Source organism: Hemiscyllium ocellatum, assembly GCF_020745735.1.
Source record: "Hemiscyllium ocellatum isolate sHemOce1 chromosome 27 unlocalized genomic scaffold, sHemOce1.pat.X.cur. SUPER_27_unloc_13, whole genome shotgun sequence".
NCBI classification, from domain to species: Eukaryota; Metazoa; Chordata; class Chondrichthyes; order Orectolobiformes; family Hemiscylliidae; genus Hemiscyllium; species Hemiscyllium ocellatum.
Window position 1 is genome coordinate 426,720 of NW_026867480.1, and position 11,459 is coordinate 438,178.

At 45.6% G+C, this 11,459-nt stretch overlaps 2 non-coding genes across 2 annotated transcripts; both read left to right on the plus strand.

Annotated features, from left to right (window-relative positions):
- Positions 1-1,743: 1,743 nt before the first annotated feature.
- Positions 1,744-1,817, plus strand: trnai-gau (transfer RNA isoleucine (anticodon GAU)). The gene has a single exon. It is a non-coding gene; the product is annotated as a tRNA-Ile (tRNA).
- Positions 1,818-8,443: 6,626 nt separating this feature from the next.
- trnan-guu (transfer RNA asparagine (anticodon GUU)) lies at positions 8,444-8,517 on the plus strand. The gene has a single exon. It is a non-coding gene; the product is annotated as a tRNA-Asn (tRNA).
- Positions 8,518-11,459: the final 2,942 nt, after the last annotated feature.

Genomic DNA, 11,459 nt, shown 5'->3' on the forward strand with positions numbered 1-11,459 from the left:
AAAAGAAGTTCTGGAATGTACAGATTAATTAGCCGAAATCTGCAATCCATTTTGAAAGATGAATGATTTAACAGAAATCTAGATTTCTTCAATTCATCACTTATGTTGCATGACACTATAATCTTTTTGCACTATATTCTATGCCTTGTGATCCTACTCCACAGCTACCTGATGAAGGAGCAGCACTTCGAAACCCAGTGCCTCCAAAAAAACCTGTTGGACTATACCCTGGTGTTTGTGAGATTTTAAAACTTTATTTCCAGTGAATACAGCCCACACCTCAAACTGTTGCCAGTAAACTTTGCAATGCCAATGAAACAATGAACCTGTAGTCCTGAAAAATATACAATTTCTAACAAGATTAGCTACTCATTCACTGATCCTTCTGAGACATGACATTAGTGCTGGAGGCTGAAAGAAATGAGCAGCTTTAAAACAAAAACCTGTTGGACCTCGCAGAGTCTGAACCTGGCGGTATGTTCAGGTAACCTTTACTACGACCTTATTTTGTTACAGCTTCAGAATTCCCCAGGAAAAAAGGTATACAATAAGTGCTTTTAAAAGAAAACACCTCCAGCTCAAATTGCACTCAGTCCCCCCACCCCACTTTCTTTGTTGGTCAGCTGAGTTGTCCGTTTGTTACTGGATCCCTGGTACAGCCAGGTAAAGCATGCAGCTGGGATGATTGAGTGGACCCTTTCCTGCAACGGCAGTTTCCTTCACTAAAAAGGGACAGTAGTGAATCAGATGGTGTTTTTCTCCCCCACTGCGGCTCCTGGGAGTGGAAAGGAAACAATCACCAAAACCCAGTCTTAGCTTTGTGAATCTTCAGAAAATAAGCCAACGTTCATCCCTTCAGATTTTCTATCCTGAGCTTTGTCACTCTTTTGTAGGACATTACAAGTGGAAGTTTTGCAGAAGAGCACCACAATGCAATCTGATTAATCAGGACCTGGATGTTTTCAGTCTTTGAATGTGTGTGTTGTACTCCAGAACTTTGGTGTTCACAGTTTATATTACTTATCTTCCCAGCCCCCTGTAGCACTTGTCGAAAATGTTTAATTTGCGTTTTGTAATCCTTTCACTGTCTGCTAATGAGGAAAATGTTTGCGTGTTTTACCTAAGTTATGTTGATCTTGCATACCTCGAGCCTCAAGCTAATTTCACGAGAAACCTTCTCCAGTTCAAAAGCAAACTGTTAGTGATGGCTCTGTTTCTTGTCACGTATCCAATTTCCGATCGATGTTGTTAATGTCCCTTTTATTCCTACGGATCCACTTTCGCACACAGGGCTAGAACAGAACTGTCTCTAAATACATTTACCAATCTACGTTCATCCTATCGATTGTCCAGAGACAGTCCAGACATCGTCCCCTTGTTGTAGAGGCCGGGAGGTTGACTCTGATGTTCTCGGGGTATGAACTGATCTGAGACATTGAAAGAATTGTCGTTCATGCACATCAGGAATTCAAACCCCTTCTCGCCTCCGAGCCAATGAGGGAACTCGGGAACAGGCAAAACACTGACAGGCTGGAAGGGCGACGGCCCCGGAGTAAGAAGCTAGTTCCTCGTGACATGGATGTGTCTGCAGACTGTCCCCGGTATCTCCACAATGAATGTCCCAGGCTTTATTATGTAAAAGTAAAACTGTTAGACGACAATTGTAATTCTCGGCGGGGCCGGCTGAATTATGAACTCACTAACAGCCTCCCCTAAGCGATGGTGCAACCACTGATCCTGCTGGCCTCTGTGGCGCAATTGGTTAGCGCGTTCGGCTGATAAGCAAAAGGCTGGTGGTTCGGACCCACCCAGGGACAGTGTGCTCGCTGCGCTTCCCTGGCCTTGAAGCCGTCAACTTTTAATGGGGTCAGGAAAATATTCCCCAAACAGAAATCCTTTCCCCAAAGAGGTTTCTTGTTTGAATTAATGCCTGACGTGAGGGAATGCGGAGCCGAGACAAAAAGAGAAACTCGGCAGGTTCGACAGTACCTGTCGGAGAAAACGGAATTCTGAAATGTTGTGTCTGATTCTCATTCCACCGATGTTGCCTGACCTTCTCAGTTCCTGCTGCAGTTTCGAGTTTTGTTTTTAACTGAAAGTTCATTTCATATTTTGCGATGAAACACCTAGACTCGCAGTGTGCAGATATTTAACCCTTTCGAATCACTGTGAAATGATTGGATTCAAACAAACTCTGCGATGATCACTCTTTCTCAGCTCCGCAGGCAGACAGAACTGGGAAGTGAAGCTGTCAGTGTGGATCTGTATTCGTGGGCTGAGTGGTTAATGCGATGGACTTGAAATCCATTGCGGTTTCCCCACGCAGGTGTGACCCCTGCCGACTACAAAATGAGAAATGTCGTCGAAAAGAAAGGGAGCTTGCTCCCCGGATTCTTCTTTAAGATTCAAGTCAGTGGAGGGGGGAAAAATATTTCACTCACATTGGGACTGGTGGGAATCTGCAACCCACTGCCTGTTCGGGTGGAACAAGCAGATATCCGCAGAGCTTCTTTTGAGGCTATGTGCCAAGTGTTTGGAAATGACACTAGAATAGCGAGGGGCTGGAAATCGTGATCGAAATGAAGCAGGCACCTGAGGACAAGGGTGTTTCCTTTGTTAGTGAAAGGTACTCGTTCACAAAGTTGGGACTGTGGAAGGGAATCAGTGACGCTGATTATCTTTGGTTGTTGACCTTGTGACTGTTCCCATTGCTGCGCATGTCCGTGTTAACGTCAGAACCCTGCAGCATGGTGACGTTAGATATGCACAGGGCGGGGCGCAATGAATGACGCATCTGTCTCCACCTAACTGTTTGAAATGCAGCTCACAGCTTCTTCACACACCCCAATTAATCTTTCTCATTGTCCTGAAGCCGACATACTGTTTGAATTCCCGATCTGCGGGAATGGGAATGAGAATCTTCTCACTGTCTCGCGTCAATAAATGTCTCTGAGAACATCGGAGTCAAGTCACAGCGCTGTCAGACGAAGGGGAAGCTGAAATAACGCCACACGCTGCTCACGGGCACATTTTACTTTCCCCAACTCAACGCCTCAACCATTGTGGCACTGGGAGTGGAAAGGAAACAATCACCAAAACCCAGTCTTAGTTTTGTGAATCTTCAGAAAATAAGCAAACCTTCATCCCTTCGGATTTTCTATCCTGGGCTGACAGGGATGGGTTTTGTCACTCTTTTGTCGGACGTTGCAAGTGGATGTTTTGCAGAAAAGCACCACAATGCAATCTGATTAATCAGGATCTGGATGTTTTCGGTCTTTGAATGAAAGTGTTGTACTCCAGAACTTTGTTGTTCACAGTTTATAATACTTTTCTTCCCAGTCCCCTGTACCACTTGTCGAAAATGCTTAATTTGCGTCTTGTAATCCTTTCACTGTCTGCTAATGAGGATAGCGTTTCCGTGTTTTACCTAAATTATCTTGCCCTTGCATACTCAAGCCTCAAGCTAATTTCACGAGAAACCTTCTCCAGTTCAAAAGCCAACTGTCAATAATGGCTCTGTTTCTTGTCACGTATCCAATTTCAGATCGATATTGTTAATGTCCCTTTTATTCCTTCAGATCCAGGTTTCGCTCACAGGGCATGAACAGAACTGTCACCAAATACATTTACCAATCTTCCTTCATCCTTTCGATTGTATTAGCATCAGGAACACTTCTCATCAAAATACCTCGAGAGACTTTCATCACCATTTTCTGTGAACAGTTCTACATTAGCTTTGCTGAATGAACCCCAAATTTCTTGAAGTGGCTCCTTATTTTCGGCCCTGATTATTCATCTCTCTACGCATGGAAATGGATCCTTCCCACCCGCTCTTTCCCTCATCAATGTGCATAGTTCAATTCGATCTCCCATCAGCCTCTTCTGTCCTGATCAAATCCAGGGGAACAGGATACGTTGGGGCTATGGCGCGGACAGGACAAGTCCAGTACTCACCTTTCCTGTTAGAGCAATTGCATAAGAAATTTTAGATCATAACTTTGGGCGTGTAGTTGTGGCCGAATACTTAAGGTGCTGGCGTGGAGATCCTTTGGGGCTCCCCCGTCCAGAGTGGTAACCTGCTGGCTATGCTTTCTTCGCTGGCGATTTTAAATGACTTCCTGTTGGTTGCATTATCGCTCAAACTTCACAAAACCCGTCTCCATAAAGTCCCGTTTTCTCAAGTCTGGGAATTGATTGCCATGCAGGAAACTCGAGTTCGGAACAAACAACGTACCAGACTCAAAACGTCAGCTCTGTTTACCTTTCCACAGATGATGCACGACCTGTTGGCTTTCTGCAGTATTCTCTGTGTTTATTAGGCACAAGTGCTGCTTTTCATTCAAGAACTTCAATTCCTGTCCTCTGGTAACTGACTCTGGTCAGTGGCAATTGGTTCTTCTGATCATTAATCTGCCCATTCCCACCGCTTCTTCTCCCATCATTACCAACAGCCCCAGGAAATCTCCAGTTAACCTTCTTTGCTCCAAAGCGAACATTCCCAACCATGGGAATGTCTCCCCACAATGGAAATTCCTCATCCCTGGAAATGAAGCATGGCGGACACTTGGGAAGAGATTTTGGCATAATATTATCAGTTAGGAAATGGAAAAATGTTCATGAAGCAAAACAGAAATCCCAGTCTCCAGCTTTGTGAACCTTTAGAAACTCTTTGGGAAGCGGATTTAGATGAGAATGAAAGATGAACCGTCCGACTGAGCAGAGACAGTCCAGACACCGTCCCCTTGTTGAAGAGGCCGGGAGATTGACTCTGATGTTCTCGGGACATGATCTGATCTGAGACATTGAACGAATTGTCGTTCGTGCACATCAGGAATTCAAACCCCTTCTCGCCTCCGAGCCAATGAGGGAACTCGGGAACAGGCAAAACACTGAAAGGCTCGAAGGGCGACGGTCCCGGAGTAAGAAAGCTAGTTCCTCGTGACATGGATGTGTCTGCAGAGGGTGGAATCAGACTGCCGCCGGTGTCTCCACAATGAATGTCCCAGGCATTATTAATGAAAAGTAAAAGTGATAGACGACAATTGTAATTCTAGGCGGGGCAGGCTGAATTATGAATTCACTAATAGCCTCCCCTAAGCGATGGCGCAGTCACCGATAAGGTTGGTGGTTCGCACCCACCCAGGGACGCTTAGTTCGCTGCTCTTCCTTGGCTTCGCGGCTGTGTGCACTTTAATGGAGTCAGGAAAGTGTTATCCAAACGGAAGCCTTCTCCGCAAAGGGGTTTCTGAATTGTATTATTGCCTAACGTAAGGGACTGCGGATGCTGAGAACCCGAGACAAAAAAGAGAAACTCGGCAGGTTTGACAGCACCTGTCGGAGAAAACGGAATTCTGAAATACTGTGTCTGATTCTCTTTCCATAGATGTTGCCTGACCTTCTCCGTTCCTCCTGAAATTTCTAGATTTGTTTTTAACTGAAAGTTCATTTCATCTTTTGCGATGAAACACCTAGACTCGCTGTGTGCAAATATTTAACCCTTTCGAATCACTGAAGTGAATGGATTCAAACAAACTCTGCGATGATTCACTCTTTCTCAGCTCCGCAGGCAGACAGACCTGGGAAGTGAAGCTGTCAGTGTGGTTCTGTATTCGTGGGCTGAGTGGTTTTTGCGATGGACTTGAAACCCATTGTGGTTTCCCCACGCAGGTGTGACCCCTGCCGACTACAAAATGAGAAATGTCGTCGAAAAGAAAGGGAGCTTGCTCCCCGGCTTCTTCTTTAAGATTCAAGTCAGTGGATTGGGAAAACTATTTCACTCACATTGGGATTGGTGGGAAACTGCAACCCACTGTCTGTTCGGGTGGAACAAGCAGATACACGCAGAGCTTCTTTTGAGGCTATGAGCCAAGTGTCTGCAAATGAGACTAGAACAGTGAGGGGCTGGAAATCGTCATCGAAATGAAGCACCTTAGGACAAGGGTGTTTCCTTTGCCAGTGAAAGATACTGCTTCACAAAGCTGGGACTGTGGTAGGGAAGCAGTGACGTTGATTATCTTTGGTTGTTGACCTTGTGAATGTTCCCATTGCTGCGCATGTCCGTCTTAACGTCAGAACTCTGCAGCATGGTGGCGTTAGATACGCACACGGCCAGGGGCGCAATCAATGACGCATCTGTCTCCACCTACCTGTTTGAAATGCAGCTCACAGCTTCTTCACACACCCCAATTAATCTTTCTCATTGTCCTGAAGCCGGCAAACGGTTTGAATTCCCGATCTGCGGGAATGAGAATCTTTTCACTGTCTCGCGTCAATAAATGTTCCTCAGAACATCGGAGTCAAGTCACAGCGGAAGCTGAAATAACGCCACACGCTGCTCACGGGCACATTTTACTTTCCCCAACTCAACGCCTCAACCACTGTGGCTCCTGGGAGTGGAAAGGAAACAATCACCAAAACCCAGTCTTAGTTTTGTGAATCTTCAGAAAATAAGCAAACCTTCATCCCTTCGGATTTTCTATCCTGGGCTGACAGGGATAGGTTTTGTCACTTTTTTGTCGGATATTGCAAGTGGATGTTTTGCAGAAAAGCACCACAATGCAATCTGATTAATCAGGATCTGGATGTTTTCGGTCTTTGAATGTAAGTGTTGTGCTCCAGAACTTTGTTGTTCACAGTTTATAATACTTTTCTTCCCAGTCCCCTGTACCACTTGTCGAAAATGCTTTACTTGCGTCTTGTAATCCTTTCACTGTCTGCTAATGAGGATAGCGTTTCCGTGTTTTACCTAAATTATCTTGACCTTGCATACCTCAAGCCTTAAGCTAATTTCACGAGAAACCTTCTCCAGTTCAAAAGCCAACTGTTGATATTGGCTCTGTTTCTTGTCACGTATCCAATTTCAGATCGATATTGTTAATGTCCCTTTTATTCCTTCAGATCCAGGTTTTGCTCACAAGGCATGAACAGAACTGTCACCAAATACATTTACCAATCTTCCTTCATCCTTTCGATTGTATTAGCATCATGAACACTTCTCATCAAAATAACTCGAGAGACTTTCATCGCCATTTTCTGTGAACAGTTCTACATTAGCTTTGCTGAATGAACCCCAAATTTCTTGAAGTGGCTCCTTATTTTCGGCCCTGATTATTCATCTCTCGACGCATGGAAATGGATCCTTCCCACCCGCTCTGTCCCTCATCAATGTGTGTAGTTCAATTCGATTTCCCATCAGCCTCCTCTGTCCTGATGAAATCCAGGGGAACAGGATACGTTGGGGCTATGGCGCGGACAGGACAAGTCCAGTACTCACCTTTCCTGTTAGAGCAATTGCATGAGAAATTTTAGATCATAACTTTGGGCGTGTAGTTGTGGCCGAATACTTAAGGTGCTGGCGTAGAGATCCTTTGGGGCTCCCCCGCCCAGGGTGGTAACCTGCTGACTATGCTTTCTTCGCTGGCGATTTTAAATGACTTCCTGTTGGTTGCATTATCGCTCAAACTTCACAAAACCCGTCTCAATAAAGTCACGTTTTCTCAAGTCTGGGAATTGATTGCCATGCAGGAAACTCGAGTTCGGAACAAACAACATACCAGACTCAAAACGTCAGCTCTGTTTACCTTTCCACAGATTATGCACGACCTGTTGGCTTTCTGGAGTATTCTCTGTGTTTATTAGGTACAAGTGCTGCTTTTCATTCAAGAACTTCAATTCCTGTCCTCTGGTAACTGACTCTGGTCAGTGGCAATTGGTTCTTTTGATCATTAATCTGCCCATTCCCACCGCGTCTTCTCCCATCATTACCAACAGCTCCAGGAAATCTCCAGTTAACCTTCTTTGCTCCAAAGCGAACATTCCCAACCTTGGGAATGTCTCCCCACAATGGAAATTCCTCATCCCTGGAAATGACATATGGCGGACACTTGGGAAGAGATTTTGGCATAATATTGTCAGTTAGAAATTGGAAAAATGTTCTTGAAGCAAAACAGAAATCCCAGTCTCCAGCTTTGTGAACCTTTGGAAACTCTTTGGGAAGCGGATTTAGATGAGAATGAAAGATGAACCGTCCGACTGAGCAGAGACAGTCCAGACACCGTCCCCGTGTTGAAGAGGCTGGGAGATTGACTCTGATGTTCTCGGGACATGAACTGATCTGAGACATTGAAAGAATTGTCGTTCGTGCACATCAGGAATTCAAACCCCTTCTCGCCTCCGAGCCAATGAGAGAACTCGGGAACAGGCAAAACACTGAAAGGCTCGAAGGGCGACGGTCCCGGAGTAAGAAAGCTAGTTCCTCGTGACATGGATGTGTCTGCAGAGGGTGGAATCAGACTGTCCCCGGTGTCTCCACAATGAATGTCCCATGCTTTATTCAGGAAAAGTAAAACTGATAGACGACAATTGTAATTCTAGTCTGGGCAGGCTGAATTATGAATTCACTAATAGCCTCCACTAAGCGATTGCGCAGCCCCTGCCAAAACCTGTCTCTGTGGCGCAATTGGTCAGCGCGTTCGGCTGTTAACCGAAAGGTTGTTGATTTGAACCCACCCAGGGACGCTTTGTTGGCTGCTCTTCCTTGGCTTCGAAGCTCTGTGCTTTTCATGGGGTCAGGAAAATGTTCCCCAAACGGAACCGTTCCCCACAAAGGGGTTTCTGAATTGAATTAATGTCTGACGTTAGGGACTGCGGATGCTGAGAACCCGAGACAAAAAAGAGAAACTCGGCAGGTTTGACAGCACCTGTCAGAGAAAACGAAATTCTGAAATACTGTGTCTGATTCTCGTTCCAAAAATGTTGCCTGACCTTCTCCGTTCCTCCTCCAATTTCTAGATTTGTTTTTAACTGAAAGTTCATTTCATATTTTGGGCTGAAACAGCTAGACTCGTAGTGTGCAGATATTTGACCCTTTCGAATCACTGTGAAGTGAATGGATTCAAACAAACTCTGCGATGATTCACTCTTTCTCAGCTCCACAGGCAGACAGATCTGGGAAGTGAAGCTGTCAGTGTGGTTCTGTATTCGTGGGCGGAGTGGTTAATGCGATGGACTTGAAATCCATTGCGGTTTCCCCACGCAGGTGTGACCCCTGCCGACTACAAAATGAGAAATGTCGTCGAAAAGAAAGGGAGCTTGCTCCCCGGCTTCTTCTTTAAGATTCAAGTCAGTGGAGGGGAGAAAGATATTTCACTCACATTGGGACTGGTGGGAATCTACAACCCACTGCCTGTTCTGGTGGTGCAATGGGTCAGCACGTTTGGCTGTTAACGGATAGGGTGGTGGCTCGAGCCCTGACCGGGAAGTTGTGTTCACTGAGACTCTTTTGAGGCTTTGACGAAGTTCAATAAACAACTGTACAGCGCATTTAAGAAGAACGGATAGCCCGTAGACCCGCTGAAAACTGCTTCATTGACCCGGAATCGAACCTGGGCCGCAGTGGTGAAAGCGCCAAATCCTGACCACCAGTGAGACATAGATTCGTTCTTGTAGCTCTGCCGAAAGTTGCCTCTCTGCCCGGGAATCGAACGCGGGCTGTGGCAGTAAGAAGACTTTCACCAGAACATCCATCAAACTAATTTTTTACTATCCATTGCTCCCGATGCGATCTCTATAACATTGGGGAGACTGGAGAGTCAAGTCACGTCACATCTCCGGGACTCTCTTGCGCGCCTTTATCAGGAAGAAAACCTACACAGGTAAGCTTGCGCAAAGCTTCACGTGTGATCCTAAATTTCCACAAAGAAGATTTGGCTCGACAGATATACTGAGTAGACGTAATCCTTTCTTAATTTGAAATGTAAGAAGCTGATTTTTCGTGAGCCAGACGCGATTTGAACACGGAAGCCTTTGATCGGGAGTCAGACGCGCTCCCGTGGCGCCACAAGCTCACCTGCCAGTGGCTTCCTCTATTCATACTTAAGGGAAGTGATCGCACTACAATGATTTTACATTATGAGTAATAACGGAGATCAACAGTTCATGTCTGTTCTGTTTCTTCCCATCTCTTTCTGCCTCTCAAAACAATTTCCAACTCTCTCTCAACAAAAATCTGAAAGAATTGCGGATGCTGTATATCAGAAACAAAAAAACAGGAGTTGCATGTGACCCTTCCACAGATCTGATGGTGATTTGGAAAATGCCGGTTTATATGCAGGAGATATTGTGGGACGAAGGCGGAGATGAGTACAGAGCCCAAAGCGAAGAACTGTTGGACAGAAAAAGGAGTTGATAACGATCTGCGTGGGAGGGTGAATAACTATTAATGGAGACTGTTTGTGACTAAGGAGTGTGGAATGACAGACGATGTAATTACAATGCTTTGGTGTGTATGGTAGGGACGAGGATACTATGGAGTTCAGGCCCTAGAATTATTGAATTCGATATTGGGACAGGAGGGATGTGTGGTCCCCAAGTGGAATATTCGGTGCTCTTCGTTCTGCCGGTGCTGAGCTTCGCTGGGACAATACAGCAAACCTGAGGCAGAGATGTTGGCCAGGGAATAGGGTGAGGTGTGGAATTGGCAGGCAACTGGAAGCTCAGGGTCTTTTTGCAGGCAGAACGTAGATGTTCTGTGAAGCAGTCACCCAGTTTATGCTTCGTTTTCCCCAATGGAGATGAGCCTGTACTGCGAGCAGCAAATGCAATAGACTGGGTTGTGGGTCGTGCAGGTAAATTGCTGCTTCACCTGGAAGGTAAGTTTGGCCCCTTAGATAGCGAGGAGGGAGCTGGTGTCACACATTCGGCAGTTGCAGGCGAAAGTGCATCTCAACCTGCAACTTTACATTGAGAAAATCCTGGGCTTGAACTCCCAAGTCTCTTTGCATTTGCGAATTTCTGCATTTTCTCCCTCTAATCCTTCTGTTCCAACAGTGACTATCTGGTGTCAGGGCAGCACCAGTGATTTCCTGACATATGGATTGTACTTGGGGATACCAAGGAATGTCAGGAACTGCGAGTATCTCAGGAGCAATCGTTATTCCTGGGGGAGGCAGAGAGGAATGTGGTGTGGTCCTGTAAACTCCAGAACTTTGATAACTTCATGAGTCAGCAATAATTCTTTCTGGACCAAGAAACTGCTCCATGGAAGTTAACAAATAACATACATTAACTCGCTGTCACTTTGCTATGACAGGATGAGCTGGGACCTCCTGATAGATTGAAACATAAAACTGGTAATCTCTTGATTATGTTGTAAAAATATCGGTATAATGACACCGCGCTGTCACCAACTGAACTGAGCGGCTGTGTGTTTAAATCCCGTGATGTCCAGCTTGTGTTTTCATTCTCACATTGGGGGGAGCTGAGCATCCACCCAAACACTAGGCACACCACCTCCATGACACAGTGTTCACAAATCAAACTGACAGCAAAGGTTCACGCAAGTTTCCACAAGGAAGACTTCACTCACAGACACGGAGTGAACATAATCCTTTCTTGATTTGAAATGTAGGAAGCTGATTTTTAGTGAGCCCGACGAACACGCTACCTTCAGATCTGGAGTC